Below are 17,558 nucleotides of genomic sequence, written 5' to 3'. Positions count from 1 at the left end.
TGGCAAACTAGGTTTGCCTTCTTTGTTCACTGTCTTTTGGCGGGCTTCTGCCCAGAAGCCCTCCTCAAGGCACCTGGGTGTAGGTGGGCTGAATGTGAGGGAGGGGTGTAGTCACCCCCTGCACAGGGTATCCTAGCAACCCCAAGTCACACTTTGTCATGATTGGCCAGGGTAGTTGCTGGGCTGGACAACCCCCTGCTGGGAGATTGACAGCCAGGCTGCGTGAATGGGGGTTTTTCGCATAAAAGGCAGGTCTCTTGGGCGACAAGTCAAAGAGTCACCACTGGAACTACAAGGAACCGAAGAGAAGCGGAGAGAACGACGGCTGCTGCAACTACCCCACCCCGGTGAAGCCCTGCTGCAGTCCTGAGCTATCTACCCTTCAACAACTCAGAGAAGATCCAGTCCGGAGTCTTCTTCCCTTGAGCTTGGTGGGGATAACCAGCTCATCTTCTACAGCCAGAGGATCCTTTTCCGTGGTCGAAATCGCTGCACACTGCTGTAGTGGTCCGGAAAGCCACCTGAAGAGCCTCTCCTGTTTTTAAGGAGCGCACCTTTTATTCCTTATCGCTGAGGCCGGCTTCATCCCTGTGTGGTGCAGACCCCCTTTAGACGTCCTCCTTCACAACAAAGCTCCAGGAATCGTGGGTCTGCGGGAAACCAACAGGAACAATTGCCAGGGCACTAGCTGCACCACTGGAACAAGGTACTGTGTTCTGTTGAGGAAACTGGGTGAATCCCTTTTTTTCATTTCCAAGGCTTGCCCTTGTCTTCCCTACTTCTTATAACTTTTGCTTCCGAACTGTCGTACTCCGTCAGCTCCGCCGTTAGTCCAGAAGACCACTCGGACTACACGCCACTGAAGAAATACAGACTTTCTTCCTGAGAGCACGGCTTGCAGGGTAATGAAACCTGTCAGGCCAAGGGCTCAGACAAAAAGGCGGAATGCACTGCAGAGTTAGAGGGAAAAAAACAAGGCAACTATTACATACCGTTGTTGATGGCAACAAACCAATCCCTCTACCCCCTCCGAGACCCACAAGCTTACCTGTGAAAATTCCTTGATTTGTAGAATACCTACTTGTGACAGAACACAAGCCAAAGTGAAGGAAAAGGTTTTCTGTTAGCAGCTTTGAGAGTGTCCCAAGGAAAGTGTCACTGATGTCCCAAGACCAGGTAGGGGGATTCCCTGACCCGTGCGGCACGAGGACGCTACTAGGGAGGTGGTAGGACAATCCTTGGTAAAGCAGAAAACAGTCCCAAAATCCAAAGAGTTGTTCAAACAGCAAAGTGTCCCAAAATCCAATGAGTTGTGCAAACAGCAAAGCGTCCCAAAATCCAATGAGTAGTGCAAACAGCAAAGCGTCCCAAATATAAAATGAGTTGTGCAAACGGCAAAGCGTCCCAAAATCCAATGAGTTGTGCAAACAGTAAAGCGCCCCAAAATCCCAAAAGGTTCAAACCAATAGCAAAGTGTCCCAATGTGTATGCAAACAGCAAGGTGTTCCCAAATGCAAAAAAAAGAAAAGTTTCAGGAAAATGGCGGAGTGTTTATAAACACCTAAATACAACAAATGTTTAGTCAAATAGAATATGCTTCTTCTTTAAGAAGAGCGAAATAACAGGAACGGGTAAGAAATGCAGAGCCAGGAGTCAGAAAGGGAGCCGGGAATCAGACATGAGGAATGGAATCCAAAAGCAGTCCGGTAAGATTTCCGTGGTCAAACAGCAGGGCGGATCAGGATAGCGTAGAAAACAGAATCAGTGAGCAGGCAACGGAGTCCGGGAGGTAAGCAGAAGTCAGAAACCAGGTAAACCAAATAACAAACTTTTCCGATTAACGCTGCTCACCGTAATACAACAGTTTAGGGAGCACCGGCTTTCAGGGGGCGTGGCTAGATATAGGAAGTAAGTTTGTATGAGGCGTGGAACGCATACAAAGAAATGAGCGTTCCAAGAGGCATGCCAAGCGCAAGTCCCATTGGGAAATTTAGTGTTTTACCGGCGTTGATGTAATCGCCAGGACAAGCGCCACAGACCCCTCCTCCCCTGGCATAAGAATGTCGTAGGAATCCAGGGGGCATGAAACGAACATTGACAATATCGAAGTACTTTTGGCTATGTTGAATCGTGAACTGTCTGACCGTGTGATCTGCGGCAACTGGTCCCGGTGTCTTTCGACCCTGGCTCCGGCCCTTTGACTTTTGCACTCCTGTCTCTGAGTGTTTCTTGATTCTGCCTGCCTAACCAAAATATTGCCTGTGATTTTTGCCTCCAACTCCCTCTGGGTATCTCAGGTGCTAAGTGTGTTTTTGCCCCAGTAGCATTTCATGTCATGGATACGCGTTTGTTTAGTAGGCCGAACTGTCAAAAATGATTGCAAACGTATTCCCTGTAATGTGTTTTGTTCATAGCACCGGTTCATTCAAACACAGGGTACTTACCTTGAGACTTACTGTACAAAGTGAATTGGTTAGTTGTAGTATATTTAACGTGTGGTTTTTATTGAAGTTTAATAGAAGTGTTGTGTTTATAACGAATGGTTTAAAAATAACTGTACTTATATTTTTTACCTGAAACCTTGAGTCAGTGTTTGCATGAGTCACAGTAATTGTGGTCCCTTTGTGTAATCTCTGCTACTGCTATACTCTTGAGATAACCCTGGCTGCTCCGCCACTGCTAGCTACCACTATGACATAGTAGTAGAGGCTTGTACCAAAGGTAAAACTTGTATTGCCACCTGTAGTATTAATTGTGTATAGTGGTCCCTAAGGGCACTGCACAGGATTCTGCCTAACACTGGTGTACAGCGGTGAGGATTTGGAAGTAGAGTGATTACACTTAGAGTGCTGCTGTTGCTTGGGTTCAACTAACCACAAGGCTAAAACCACTAATTCTATTTAACTAAGAAATCATGTCAAATATGGAAAACTACACTGAAGAGAGTCTTTTACTCTATACTGCTGAGGTTCTGAGAACCATGTGTAGGGATAAGAATATCTCTGGTAAAGGAAAGAAATCTGAACTGGTTGCAAATTTAATGGGAAAAAGCCTGGAGAGTGGGTCAGAAGGACCTCCCACTCCAGCAATTGTGGATTTTGATGTTTCTGATTCTGAGAGTGTTAATTGTGAAGAAGTAGATGAGTCCTTGCTAGGAAACCCTGCAACTCCCTTGCCTGCTCAGAATGCACAACCTCTGTCCACAGGGACCCACACAGGTCCTACACTTACTCCTGAGTTTATTGCACTTCAGAAAATGAGACTTGAATTAGAAGTGAAACATATTGATGCACAAATTGCCATGAAACATCAAGAGTTAAGGCTCAGAGAAATGGAGCTGAAGGGTTAACTAGAAATGAAGAAACTGTCTCTAGAAAATGCTTCTCTCCCAGAGTCCTCTAGGTCTTCAAGCCATAAGAGACCCTGTATGCCAAAGAAAATGACTGGTATGTATGAGACTAAACTTGATATTTTGGATTGGTTAGCAATGTTTGAGTACAATCATGGGATTCAAGGTATCTCAGGGAATCAGTTGATTCCTTGGCTTTTCTCTAGGCTTCCCCCTGTTGCAAGTGATGCTGTAATGGAGTTGGGGGAGGAGGATAAACAGGATTATGAGTGTGTGAAACTAGCATTAATAGCTAGGTTTGGGAAGACCCCTTCCCAGTATCTTAAGAGGTTTAGAACCCTCAAAAAGCATGATGGTACCCCTTGGGCCACCTGGGTGTGTGAATGTTTGAAAAACTTAGATGGTTGGATTAAGGGTTACAAAGTGAACACTTATGAAGGTTTGAGGAATCTTGTAATGTTGGAGTCTATTTTTGATGTCTGCTCTCCTGAGCTCAGACAGCACTTGGCTGATTCAAAGGAGATAGATCCTAAGAGGCTAGCTAAGGCTGCTGACTTGTGGGTTGCCAACAGGGCCACTCACAAGGACTCTGGGGCTACTCAGAAGAAGGATGAGGGGAAGCAGCCAAAGAAAGACAACAAAGAGAATTCCAATAATTCCAATCCAAAAGAGGGCCCCAAACATAACCATGGTAAACCACAAGGTAAACCGAATCAGGCTAGTGTACCACCTGGTTCCACACCAGATGGAGGTCAGGCAAACTCCCATTCCAGAGAGCATTTGGAAAATGCTTTGTTTGTGGGTTGCCTGGTCATGTGAAAGGGGATCCCAAGTGTAAGGGTAAACCTTCAGGGATCAACACTGTCTCCTTAGCCTTCTCCCAGGTGGATGGAGTACCTATGACCAGTGGAAACTTTCAGCTACTAGCTGATGAGCCCATGAGAGTCTGGGCTAGTGTTTCTTTAGTGTCCTTGGGTCTTTGGGAACAACAGAACTTAGATGTCTATAACTCAATCCCAGATAATACTAAAGAGTATTATAAAGATAGTGTTCTTGTGAATGGTCAGGAGACCCCTGCCATCAGAGACACTGGAGCCAGCATAACTGTGGTTGATGAATGTTTTTTCAAAGTGGAGGATGTTGCTAAGGCACCCAAACACTTAACCAAGCTAGCTGGAGGCCCTGTGCAAATGGTTCCCCAGTTACCAGCTCTCATCCAGTGTAATGACATGACTGTCAGAATACCTGTAAGTGTGCAAAATAACTTACCTGGAGGGTCCTGTTGGGTAATGACCTTAAAACTCTTGGAGTTGTGTCTACCCCCCCCCCGACCCTCCAGCAGAAGGAAGCAGGAGCTCACAAGGTCTGCAAAGGAGAGAACCTTAAGAGGCTCTCCTGGGGACATGATAGAGGAAGCTATCATCCCAAGTCCACAGGACTTACTTACTGCCATTGCAGGACAAGAAAAGACAAAGGGGAAACCTAAGTCTGCCAGCAAGAAATCAGCAAGCACTCCTGTGACCAGAAGGACATCTCCGAGGCTGTCCAAAGTCACACCTGTGACTCCCACACCAGCTGAGGCTGAGTGTGAGGTTCAACCCTGTATGGTCAAACTAGATACTGAGGAATCAGATCTAGAAGAAGATCTTACCTTGGTAGGAGATCTTGACCATGTTCACCATCCTGAGCTGCAGTCTTTACTGGCAGAAGGTGGACCCAACAGAGAAGATTTCAGTAAGGGACAAAGAGAGTGTCCTACCTTGGAAGGTCTTCGCCAACAGGCAGCTTATCAGCTCAATGGGACTGAGCCTGGGAAGTATAGGTGGTACTGGGAGGATGGCCTCTTCTACAGTGAACCAACTGAGTCAACCCCTAGAGACTACAGAAGACTTCTAGTACTTCTAGTGAACCGACTCCAGTTTCTGCAGTTAGCCCATGAGGTACCTTTGGCTGGTCACTTAAGTTTTAAGAAGACCAAAGAAAGGCTATCTCTGCACTTCTACCTGCCTAAGATGGGTACAGAAGTAGACAAATTATGCAGAAGCTGCCACACTTGCCAAACCTCTGGCAAGAGTCGATCCAAGAATGTGGCAGCCTTAGTGCCCCTTCCAGTGGTGGGAATTCCTTTTGAGAGAGTTGGGATTGACATTGTTAACCTCTTGACCCTCCCACAACTTCAGGAAACACGTTTATCCTGGTTGTAGTGGACCATGCCACTAGATTTCCTGAAGCCATACCTATGAGAACTGTTGCGGCTCCGGCTGTAGCTAAGGCCCTACTTGGTATTTTTACCAGAGTAGGTTTTCCTAAGGAGGTGATAATCTGACAGGGGATCAAATTTTATGTCCCACTACATGCAAACCATGTGGAAAACCTGTGGAGTCACCTACAAGTTCTCAACTGCCTACCACCCCCAAAACCAATGGGCTGGTAGAGAGGTTTAACAGAACTATGAAGAGCGTGATAGGTGCTTTAGAAGAACCCCTTAGAAGAAAGTGGGACCTTCTACTGCCATGCCTTCTATTTGCATATAGAGAACTCCCTCAGGAGGGAATAGGATTCAGTCCCTTCGAACTTCTCTATGGCCATCCAGTCAGAGGTCCATTGGCCCTGATTAAGGAGGGGTTGGAGAGTGCTCCTTCCCCCAAGCCAGTCAGAGTGACTGACTATTTGATAGGTCTCCGGAGGAGAATGTCACACATGATGGCAGAGGCAAGTGATAACTTGAAGGCTGGTCAAGCTCTGGTCAAACATTGGCATGACCAGAAGGCTAACATGGTTGAGTTTACTCAAGACCAGCTTGTTCTTGTTATGGTCCCCACAAGGTAAAACTTGGAGAGGTGACCTATCTGGTGGACTTAGGCAATCCTAAGGAGGCTCCCAGAGTCTTTCACACCAACCGTTTAAAGGCTTATGTCTCTAGTCCTGACATAGGAGCTTTGATTCTAGCTTCAGTTCAGGAGGAGAGTGAACCTCTACCTGACCTCCTCTGAGGCTTACCTTTAGATGAGCAAGTGGAAGTTAATATCTCTTCCAGTCTCACATCTGACCAGCAGGATGAGTGCAAGTTACTGTTGAATCAGTTTGCCTCCCTGTTCTCACTTTCACCAGGCTTGACCCCTTGGGGCCAGCATAACATACACACTGGTGACTGTTTGCCTGTCAAAAGCAGGGGATACAGAATATCAGACAATGTCAGATCCCACATAAGGAATGAGGTCAACAAGATGCTTGATCTCGGGGTAATAGAACCCTCTACTAGCCCATGGTCTAGCCCAGTTGTGCTTGTACCAAAGACAGGATCCAAGGAGTTGAGATTCTGCATGGACTATGAACTCTGAATGCAGTCACTACGACTGATGCCCATCCTTTGCCTAAGACAGATGAGCTGGTGGACAAACTTGGTGCAGCCAAGTACCTCAGCACATTTGACCTAACGTGAGGCTATTGGCAAATAGCCCTGACAGACCATGCCAACGAGAAAACTGCATTCTCCACCCCAGCTGGCCTCTACCAATTCAAGGTAATGCCTTTTGGATTAAAGAATGCACCTGCTACATTTCAGAGGATGGTCAATCAAGTTCTGAATGGGATGGAGGACTTCTGCATGGCATACTTGGATGACATTGCAGTGTTCAGCCCTACATGAAAAGAACATGTTGAACACCTAGGTTATGTATTGCAGGCTCTTGAACAGGCCCATCTGACCATAAAGGCAAGCAAATGTCAAATTGGTCAGAGTTCAGTGGTCTACCTTGGACATGAGGTAGGAGGAGGTGAAATAAGGCCACTGCCTAGCAAAGTACAAGCTGTACAAAACTGGGCCACCCCTACTACTCAAACCCAAGTGAGAGCCTTCCTAGGTCTCACTGGGTATTACAGGAACTTCATAGAGAACTATGGGACCATAGCTTCTCCCTTGAATGTCATCTCCTCTCCCAAATTTCCTAAAAAGGTCAGGTGGAATGAGGAGTGCAATCAAGCCTTTGAAGGCCTAAAGAAAGCCCTTTGTCAAGCTCCAGTCCTAAGAGCTCCTGACTATCACCAACCCTTCATTGTACAAACTGATGCTTCTAATGTAGGTATAGGTGCAGTCCTTAGTCAACTGGATGAGAAAGGTAGGGAACACCCCATTTGTTTCATCAGCAGGAAGTTAAAGGATCCTGAGACAAGGTGGGCAACAATAGAAAGAGAATGCTTTGCTATTGTGTGGGCACTGAAGAGGTTTAGACCATACTTGTATGGATCTACCATCACTATTCAGACTGACCACCAACCCTTCAGATGGCTGATGCAAATGAAAGGGGAAAACCCAAAGTCGCTCAGATGGTCAATCTCCCTGCAAGGATTTGATTTTTCCATTGAGCACAGAGCCGGAAGTCACCACCAAAATGCTGATGGTCTCTTTAGGATGTTTGTAACCGACTAGAGGTATGAGGTCCATCCAGGAGTGGATTAAATCCTCCTGTCCCTTCATCTGGGGGGGCGAGTGTTAGGGAGAATTCTCATCTATGACTGATTTCCCTCACCTAGTGAGTCCCCCAGCAGCTTTGCTGGACTTCTGGAGTTTATTTTCTTCCACTTGGTAAGAGTGAGAGCTTTTCCCCCACTCTTAACTGTGTTTTGCTATGTGTTTCTATCTTTTTTTGTGATTGTGGACTCTGAAGTACACCACTTCAGTAGCCCCCTTATTTTTGTGTGTCATACAGCACCTTCAGTGCCGTGGCACAGGTTTGTCTTTGAGACTTCCCTCGACTCCATTTCTGAGGCGACTACTGTCCCCCAGAAAAGGGTAAAGTTACCATTAACTTTACTTAGTCAATCTACCACAGACCCAGTACACCCCATCCTCCATGGAGTACTGGAAAGGGTTAACTCGTAGCCCTTTGTATCTGTACCTACTAGAGCATTGTTTCACTCTTTTAACATTTAGACTTGGCTGGTGGCAGTGTTATCTACCCTAACCTTTCTACCGCGATAATATTAGATAAACGTGGTACTGTTCTTTGCTATTATATTAGCCTCGAACATAAACCTGCTTGACCAAATCGTCTTTCTTTTGGCTCCGGTTGGGTTTATTCACCATTTCTTTTTGTTAAAGTCCTTCTTGTGTTTTACTTTGTGCGGCAAACTAGGTTAGCCTTCTTTGTTCACTGTCTTTTGGCGGGCGTCTGCCCAGAAGCCCTCCTCAAGGCGCCTGGGTGTCTAGGTGGGCTGAATGTGATGGAGGGGTGTAGTCACCCCCTGCACAGGGTATCCTAGGAAACCCAAGTCGCACTTTGTTATGATTGGCCAGGGTAGTTGTCCGGGCTGGACAACCCCCCTGCTGGGAGATTGACAGCCAGGCTGCGTGAATGGGGTTTTTTCGCATAAAAGGCAGGTCTCTTGGGCTAGAAGTCAGAGAGTCGCCACTGGAACTACAAGGAACCGAAGAGAAGTGGAGAGAACGACGGCTGCTGCAACTACCCGGTGAAGCCCTGCTGCAGTCCTGAGCTATCTGCCCTTCAACGACTCAGAGAAGATCCAGCCCGGAGTCTACTTCCCTTGAGCTTGGTGTGGATAACCAGCTCATCTTCTACAGCCAGATGATCCTCTTCCGTGGTCGAAATCGCTGCTCACTGCTGTAGTGGTCCGGATAGCCATCTGAAGAGCCTCTCCTGTTTTTAAGGAGCACACCTTTTTTTCCTTATCGCTGCGGCCGGCTTCCTCCCTGTGTGGTGCAGACCCCCTTCAGATGTCCTCCTTCACAACAAAGCTCCAGGAATCGTGGGTCTGCAGGAAACCAACAGGAACAACTGCCAGGGCACTAGCTGCAACACTGGAACAAGGTACTGTGTTCTGTTGAGGAAACTGGCTGAATCCCTTTTTTTTCATTTCCAAGGCTTGCCCTTGTCTTCCCCCCTTCTTATAACTTTTGCTTCTGAACATTGACAATATCGAAGTACTTTTGGCTATGTTGAATCGTGAACTGTCTGACCGTGTGATCTTCGGCAACTGGCCCAGGTGTCTTTCGACCCTGGCTCTGGCCCTTTGACTTTTGACCTCCTGTCTCTGAGTGTTTCTTGATTCTGCCTGCCTAACCAAAATATTGCCTGTGATTTTTACCTCCAACTCCCTCTGGGTATCTCAGGTGCTAAGTGTGTTTTTGCCCTGGTAGCATTTCATGTCACGGATACGTGTTTGTTTAGTAGACCGAACTGTCAAAAAAGTGATCGCAATCGTATTCGCGGTAACATTTTTTGTTCATAACACTGGTTCATTCAAACACAGGGTACGTACTGTAAAGACCGGAGGGGGGTCTGCACTTCCGCTTTCTATATGGTAGAGGGGAGGCACAGAGACCCCTGCCAAGATTCTCTATTATGGTAGCAATGGACGAGCAATCAAGGCCTAGCTTTTCGGGAGGTGATGCGAGCTGGTTCTTAAGTACAGTGTAGTCCCCAAGCCCCCACGAAAGAATGTCCACACACTCTATCGGTTAAAACACAGTCTTTATATAATTAACATTCAAAGTCATATACACAATCACTATAACTCACTTTGTACTCCGAAAATCAACAATGGTAAATATGTACAGTTCTAAAGTGGTACCACTAACGTTACTCGACCTTATGAAAGTGCATACGGTCAGAATGACGTCTCTGTCGGCGTCTCTGTGGTCTTTGGGTGAAGGGAAACCCACCGGTGGATGTTCCGTGGCACGTCGACAGTCAGGCCTTCTCCAGCAGGATACAGCAGCGACGATGCGGACAAGAGCGTCCTCGGATCAATGAAGTTTCTTTAGGCAACGGGAGCACGGCAGCTCCAGTCGGCGATGGCGGTTGACGACAGTGACGGACAACAGTCCGGGCGCTTCTCCTTGGAGTTCTGCAGCAATCCCCGTATCGGGTCGGCACCCTGTTGAAGGTCTGTCTACTAGGGAGCTTGGGCAAAGATCAGCTGTGCACGATGGTCCCTCGTAGCTCGGGAAGAGGGTGCCTTACCAGGTCCTCTCTGGGTTAGTTCTTGAAGCACAGCAGCTTTCAGATTGTAAAGGAGAGCAACAGCAATTCTTCTCGTCCAGCAGGGCTGAAGGTTAAGCTTCACTCCAGTTACTTGTCGTAGTGGACTTCAGCTTCTGAACACGATTCCTAGCAGTGAGAGGTCCCCAGATGATCTCCCATTCATTCCGCTGGGTCGCACTCAAGCATCCAATCACGACTACGGGCATTCATGCAGGCAGGCAACCAATCAGGTACATGAGGTATTCAGGCCATTCACTTCTCTCCAGACACTCACAACAAGTTATGTGTATTGGGACAAGTACCGAGCCATTCAACACTTCAAGCTGCAACGAAGAGAAGCCCTCCTCTAGCGCTTCTCCAAAATTAAATGTTATAATATAGAGACTTTCTCGTTTTTAGGTTCCATTTGTCATTTTTATTCAGAATTCTATTGTGCTGTAAACAAATAGGGATTCCTTTTTACATCTTGAACATAACATATAAGTTGATGGGAAGACAAAAGAATGCAAAATTTAAATTGGTTTAAAGTTTTTCGTTGAGTTCACTAAGTTGCTGTGTCCCACGTTGTCACTTGAAAGTTGCGAAGCCTTAGTATAATTCACTCGACATTTGGGTTGATGGAGAGACAAAAGAATTCAAAATTTAGATTGGTTCTAAGTTTTTAGTTGAATTCACTAAGTTGCTGTATCCCACGTTGTCACTAGAAAATTACGAAGCCCTAGTTTAATTCACTAGGCAGTATTGGCCTCAATTTGAATTGGTTCAAAGTTTAGTCAATGTTGTCTTCACGTTGTTGCTCGAAAATTGCGAAGCCCTAGTTTAATTCACTAGGTAATATTATCCTCATTCACTAGGTAATATTATCCTCAACACGTGTTTCTCCGCCACATGGTTTATGGCGGTTCTTCAGGAGGAATTTGTAGGTAGATAGGCAAATGGAAAGATCTGAGAGGAAAAAGGTGGGAATAAAGAAAAAAATGGGCAATTTTGAACAGAGTGTTTTATGTTGACGTTTATACAGTCAATGTTGAGTTAGATACTTACAACTAAATATCAAATCTTGTTCATGTATATGATGGTTCCTTTGATGTAGGTAATATTATTAATTCCATCCGGTTTGGTCTGAAAGAGTGAAGAGCATCTAGTTTATATTTGTATCTCTGGGTCAAAGGTTGTAGTTAGAAGTCCTTTTTCATGCAAGATGCTTGTATAAAGTGCTGTTACATCCATTGTAACTAGCCAATAGTTGTCATTCCAAGGTATATTGTCGATCAATTGGATAATGTGCGTGGTGTCTCTGATGTATGATGCCAATGAATTTGCTAATGGTTGAAGCTGATGATCTATATATTCTGAAATGTGCTCTGTGATTGATCCAATACCATTAATGATTGGTCTGCTTGTTGGTAGGTTGATGTATTTCTTATGAATCTTAGGTAGAAAATATATTGTTGGAGTAATCGGATTAGTTGTGATCATATATCGGTATTCATCTTCATTAAGTAGTTCCAAGTCTTTCCAATGACTGCTCATGGTTTTCCATTGTTCGCTGATTTTGATGAATGGGTTTTCTTTGATTTTTTCATAACATTTATGATCTTTTAGATGGGTGAGTGCCATGTGTATATAGTCTTCTGTGTTGAGTAGCACAATGTTTCCGCCTTTGTCTGATCATTTTATGGTAATCTCAGGATTGTTCTTGAGATTATTTAATGCTTGACTTTGGTTGGGTGTGAGATTATTCCTTATCTTGAGTTTTGCATGTTGGTTCATTTTATTGTTGATGTAGATGTCTCTGAGTTCTTTTTGAACTACTTTGCAGAAAGTATCAATAACATTTTCTGGAGGTAAGATTGGTGTGAATTTGGATTTTTCTTTAAGTTTGGTTTCTTGTGCTAATCCCAATGGTATATTTTGTTCTTCCATGAACTTCTCCTTAGTATAGGGATCTGTCTCATCATTGATGTTAAGAAGATCGACTGTGAGTTCCACATGTTTAACTGTTAATTCCGATGGTACTGGTGTTATTTCAGTGGTGTGTCTTTTGATTTCCATATTTGCAAAATATTTCTTTAGTTTGAGTTTTCTACAAAAACTGTGGAGATCAACTACTGTGTTGAAATAATCATAATTACGACCTGGACAAAAGGTGAGTCCTTTATTAAGTGCTTGAATTAGTGGTGTCGTTAGTTCCAAACTTGAAAGGTTGATGACTAGGTCTTCCGTTGGGGTAATGGGGTCTGAGATCTGGTCTGTACTCTTGTTTTTTCTTCTATGTTTGCGTTTGATTCCTCCTCTCTTGCCACGTTTGGTTTTGGTAGAAGAGTCATAATAGGGTTTCTTTTTCCTGGTGCTGAATAATTCCTCATATATTTTTGTTGTTGAAATTCCTCTAAAAAAGAGGAAGAGGATCCAAATGAATTGTATTGGGATTCTTTGTTCCTGTTGGGAATTGTCATTTGAGATGCAGTGGGCAAGATTGATGGAGGTACGCTTCTTTCTTCCAATTCACTATCACTCACTGTGTCCGTATCTGAGGAAAGAGGAGTTGTAGCTGTTTTTTGTAGCTTGATGTATGCTGATCTGCCCCTTGATGTTGTTGTAGGTCTTTTATTGAATGTATAGACTCTTTTGAATTTATAGTCTAGTTCATCTCGCAAAAATTGTCTCTGTTTTTTAATCTTGATATCTGATGCGTATTTATCTATGATTTCATCTAGAATTTCATAATTCTTAAAAGTTTTCTCAGGAATATTTAGTTTTTCAATATTTTCTTTCACTTTGGTGATTTCATGTATTAGCCGGACTCAACGAAAAACTTTAAACCAATTTAAATTTTGCATTCTTTTGTCTTCCCATCAACTTATATGTTATGTTCAAGATGTAAAAAGGAATCCCTATTTGTTTACAGCACAATAGAATTCTGAATAAAAATGACAAATGGAACCTAAAAACGAGAAAGTCTCTATATTATAACATTTAATTTTGGAGAAGCGCTAGAGGAGGGCTTCTCTTCGTTTTAGTTTTGTCCAAGCCCAGGTCAACCTCTGTGGCATCCCTCCATTTGCAGCATCTCTACTTTTTTTCATATTCAATTTAGCTACACTTCTCCATCAGAGCGCTAACACTGTTTCTAAGGTTGAAAAAGTCTTTCTCAATATATTCTGTCAGCAGTGGGCAGCTCTAAAAGGAGAAACTCAATAAGCGATATCATCAGTCAGGACACTATGATTAGGAACTATGAAAAACGAGAGGAAGAAGCGGAACTCATCTTTTCGGGATTATCAGAAAATCCAACAACCAAACCGGATAGCAATAATACATCATTAAGACAATTATTCTTAACCCAAGAAAAACTTCTCAAACAAGAACTTACTTGCTGGTGGGAAATCAAATCTTTAGACAAATACCTTCAGATAGGACGCATACCACGAGGACTAAGAGTCTGTATATTTCCTCCATTTGAAGACGACGATATAGAAGAGATCAAAGATTGGGAACAACTACTTACCACCACATCCAACGAAATGATACATAGATTAATCAAATATGCCAAAGTAAAACATATTCGGCTAATACAAGAAATCACCAAAGTGAAAGAAAATATTGAAAAACTAAATATTCCTGAGAAAACTTTTAAGAATTATGAAATTCTAGATGAAATCATAGATAAATACGCATCAGATATCAAGATTAAAAAACAGAGACAATTTTTGCGAGATGAACTAGACTATAAATTCAAAAGAGTCTATACATTCAATAAAAGACCTACAACAACATCAAGGGGCAGATCAGCATACATCAAGCTACAAAAAACAGCTACAACTCCTCTTTCCTCAGATACGGACACAGTGAGTGATAGTGAATTGGAAGAAAGAAGCGTACCTCCATCAATCTTGCCCACTGCATCTCAAATGACAATTCCCAACAGGAACAAAGAATCCCAATACAATTCATTTGGATCCTCTTCCTCTTTTTTAGAGGAATTTCAACAACAAAAATATATGAGGAATTATTCAGCACCAGGAAAAAGAAACCCTATTATGACTCTTCTACCAAAACCAAACGTGGCAAGAGAGGAGGAATCAAACGCAAACATAGAAGAAAAAACAAGAGTACAGACCAGATCTCAGACCCCATTACCCCAACGGAAGACCTAGTCATCAACCTTTCAAGTTTGGAACTAACGACACCACTAATTCAAGCACTTAATAAAGGACTCACCTTTTGTCCAGGTCGTAATTATGATTATTTCAACACAGTAGTTGATCTCCACAGTTTTTGTAGAAAACTCAAACTAAAGAAATATTTTGCAAATATGGAAATCAAAAGACACACCACTGAAATAACACCAGTACCATCGGAATTAACAGTTAAACATGTGGAACTCACAGTCGATCTTCTTAACATCAATGATGAGACAGATCCCTATACTAAGGAGAAGTTCATGGAAGAACAAAATATACCATTGGGATTAGCACAAGAAACCAAACTTAAAGAAAAATCCAAATTCACACCAATCTTACCTCCAGAAAATGTTATTGATACTTTCTGCAAAGTAGTTCAAAAAGAACTCAGAGACATCTACATCAACAATAAAATGAACCAACATGCAAAACTCAAGATAAGGAATAATCTCACACCCAACCAAAGTCAAGCATTAAATAATCTCAAGAACAATCCTGAGATTACCATAAAATCATCAGACAAAGGCGGAAACATTGTGCTACTCAACACAGAAGACTATATACACATGGCACTCACCCATCTAAAAGATCATTAATGTTATGAAAAAATCAAAGAAAACCCATTCATCAAAATCAGCGAACAATGGAAAACCATGAGCAGTCATTGGAAAGACTTGGAACTACTTAATGAAGATGAATACCGATATATGATCACAACTAATCCGATTACTCCAACAATATATTTTCTACCTAAGATTCATAAGAAATACATCAACCTACCAACAAGCAGACCAATCATTAATGGTATTGGATCAATCACAGAGCACATTTCAGAATATATAGATCATCAGCTTCAACCATTAGCAAATTCATTGGCATCATACATCAGAGACACCACGCACATTATCCAATTGATCGACAATATACCTTGGAATGACAACTATTGGCTAGTTACAATGGATGTAACAGCACTTTATACAAGCATCTTGCATGAAAAAGGACTTCTAACTACAACCTTTGACCCAGAGATACAAATATAAACTAGATGCTCTTCACTCTTTCAGACCAAACCGGATGGAATTAATAATATTACCTACATCAAAGGAACCATCATATACATGAACAAGATTTGATATTTAGTTGTAAGTATCTAACTCAACATTGACTGTATAAACGTCAACATAAAACACTCTGTTCAAAATTGCCCATTTTTTTCTTTATTCCCACCTTTTTCCTCTCAGATCTTTCCATTTGCCTATCTACCTACAAATTCCTCCTGAAGAACCGCCATAAACCATGTGGCGGAGAAACACGTGTTGAGGATAATATTACCTAGTGAATGAGGATAATATTACCTAGTGAATTAAACTAGGGCTTCGCAATTTTCGAGCAACAACGTGAAGACAACATTGACTAAACTTTGAACCAATTCAAATTGAGGCCAATACTGCCTAGTGAATTAAACTAGGGCTTCGTAATTTTCTAGTGACAACGTGGGATACAGCAACTTAGTGAATTCAACTAAAAACTTAGAACCAATCTAAATTTTGAATTCTTTTGTCTCTCCATCAACCCAAATGTCGAGTGAATTATACTAAGGCTTCGCAACTTTCAAGTGACAACGTGGGACACAGCAACTTAGTGAACTCAACGAAAAACTTTAAACCAATTTAAATTTTGCATTCTTTTGTCTTCCCATCAACTTATATGTTATGTTCAAGATGTAAAAAGGAATCCCTATTTGTTTACAGCACAATAGAATTCTGAATAAAAATGACAAATGGAACCTAAAAACGAGAAAGTCTCTATATTATAACATTTAATTTTGGAGAAGCGCTAGAGGAGGGCTTCTCTTCGTTTTAGTTTTGTCCAAGCCCAGGTCAACCTCTGTGGCATCCCTCCATTTGCAGCATCTCTACTTTTTTTCATATTCAATTTAGCTACACTTCTCCATCAGAGCGCTAACACTGTTTCTAAGGTTGAAAAAGTCTTTCTCAAAACACTTCAAGCTGCATTCATACCGGTTTCAGGGCAGGGCTGTCTCAACCACTGTGTCAAACACCAGATAGACAGTCGCAACATAGAATGTATATTCGTCACACACTCCATTCACCCAGGTCCCACCCACAGGCGTACCCACAACATACAGAAGGCTCCAGCCAGTCTGGTGGGCACTTCCCTACACTACCATATACAGAACTTCCACCCAACAGCCAGTCAGGGGGAAGGGACAGCGGCAGGGCTTCCCGGGAATTCAGGAAGATCAGGGCAACAGGTGATAGAAGGCAAGAGGCCATGGGGGCCATTTTGTCTCCATCAGGAATCTACCGATTCCAATGGCAGGGCCTGGGCATCCCAAAATGGAGGACGCTCAGGGCACCAGTCATTTCAGCACGGAACTGCCAACAGCCCGTACCCTGCTCTGTGGGTCACACACAGGTGCCCAAAAACATACACTAGGGGCACAGGGTTGTACCCCTACCCATGGATGCCATAAGGGTATGCCATGGGTCTGTTCGCCAAACCAAAAGAGAGAGAGCTGCACCGCCAGGAGTCCCACATGAACTCCTGTGCGGAAAACACGACAGAACGCACGATAAAAAGCAGTGAAGGACAAGGATACGGAGGCCCTGTCCCTCCAACGCATTTCCAGCATCACACTTACCTTGAGACTTACTGTACAAAGTGAATTGATTAGTTGTAGTATATTTAACGTGTGGTTTTTATTGAAGTTTAATAGAAGTGTTGTGTTTATATAACGAATGGTTTAAAAATAAATGTACTTATATTTTTTACCTGAAACCTTGAGTCAGTGTTTGCTTGAGTCACAGTAATTGTGGTCCCTTTGTGTAATCTCTGCTACTGCTCATATACTCTTGAGATAAGCCAAGCCTGGCTGCTCCGCCACTGCTACCACTCTGACATAGTAGTACAGGCGTGTACCAAAGGTAAAACTTGTATTGCCACCTGTAGTCTTAATTGTGTGTAGTGGTCCCTAAGGGCACTGCCCAGGATTCT

At 43.2% G+C, this 17,558-nt stretch overlaps 2 long non-coding RNA genes across 2 annotated transcripts; one reads left to right on the top strand and one right to left on the bottom strand.

Annotated features, from left to right (window-relative positions):
- Window positions 1-10,738: 10,738 nt before the first annotated feature.
- Window positions 10,739-11,495, bottom strand: LOC138493272 (uncharacterized). The gene is made up of 2 exons (XR_011276345.1): window positions 11,398-11,495; window positions 10,739-11,298 (listed from the first exon to the last, which is right to left on the bottom strand). It is a non-coding gene; the product is annotated as an uncharacterized lncRNA (long non-coding RNA).
- Window positions 11,496-15,584: 4,089 nt separating this feature from the next.
- Window positions 15,585-16,341, top strand: LOC138493271 (uncharacterized). Its single transcript, XR_011276344.1, has 2 exons — window positions 15,585-15,682; window positions 15,782-16,341. It is a non-coding gene; the product is annotated as an uncharacterized lncRNA (long non-coding RNA).
- The last annotated feature ends 1,217 nt before the right edge of the window (window positions 16,342-17,558 follow it).

This window comes from Ambystoma mexicanum, chromosome 10 (assembly GCF_040938575.1).
Source record: "Ambystoma mexicanum isolate Mex_15411 chromosome 10, UKY_AmexF1_1, whole genome shotgun sequence".
NCBI lineage: Eukaryota > Metazoa > Chordata > Amphibia > Caudata > Ambystomatidae > Ambystoma > Ambystoma mexicanum.
This window is presented reverse-complemented; position numbering and strand designations above follow the sequence as displayed.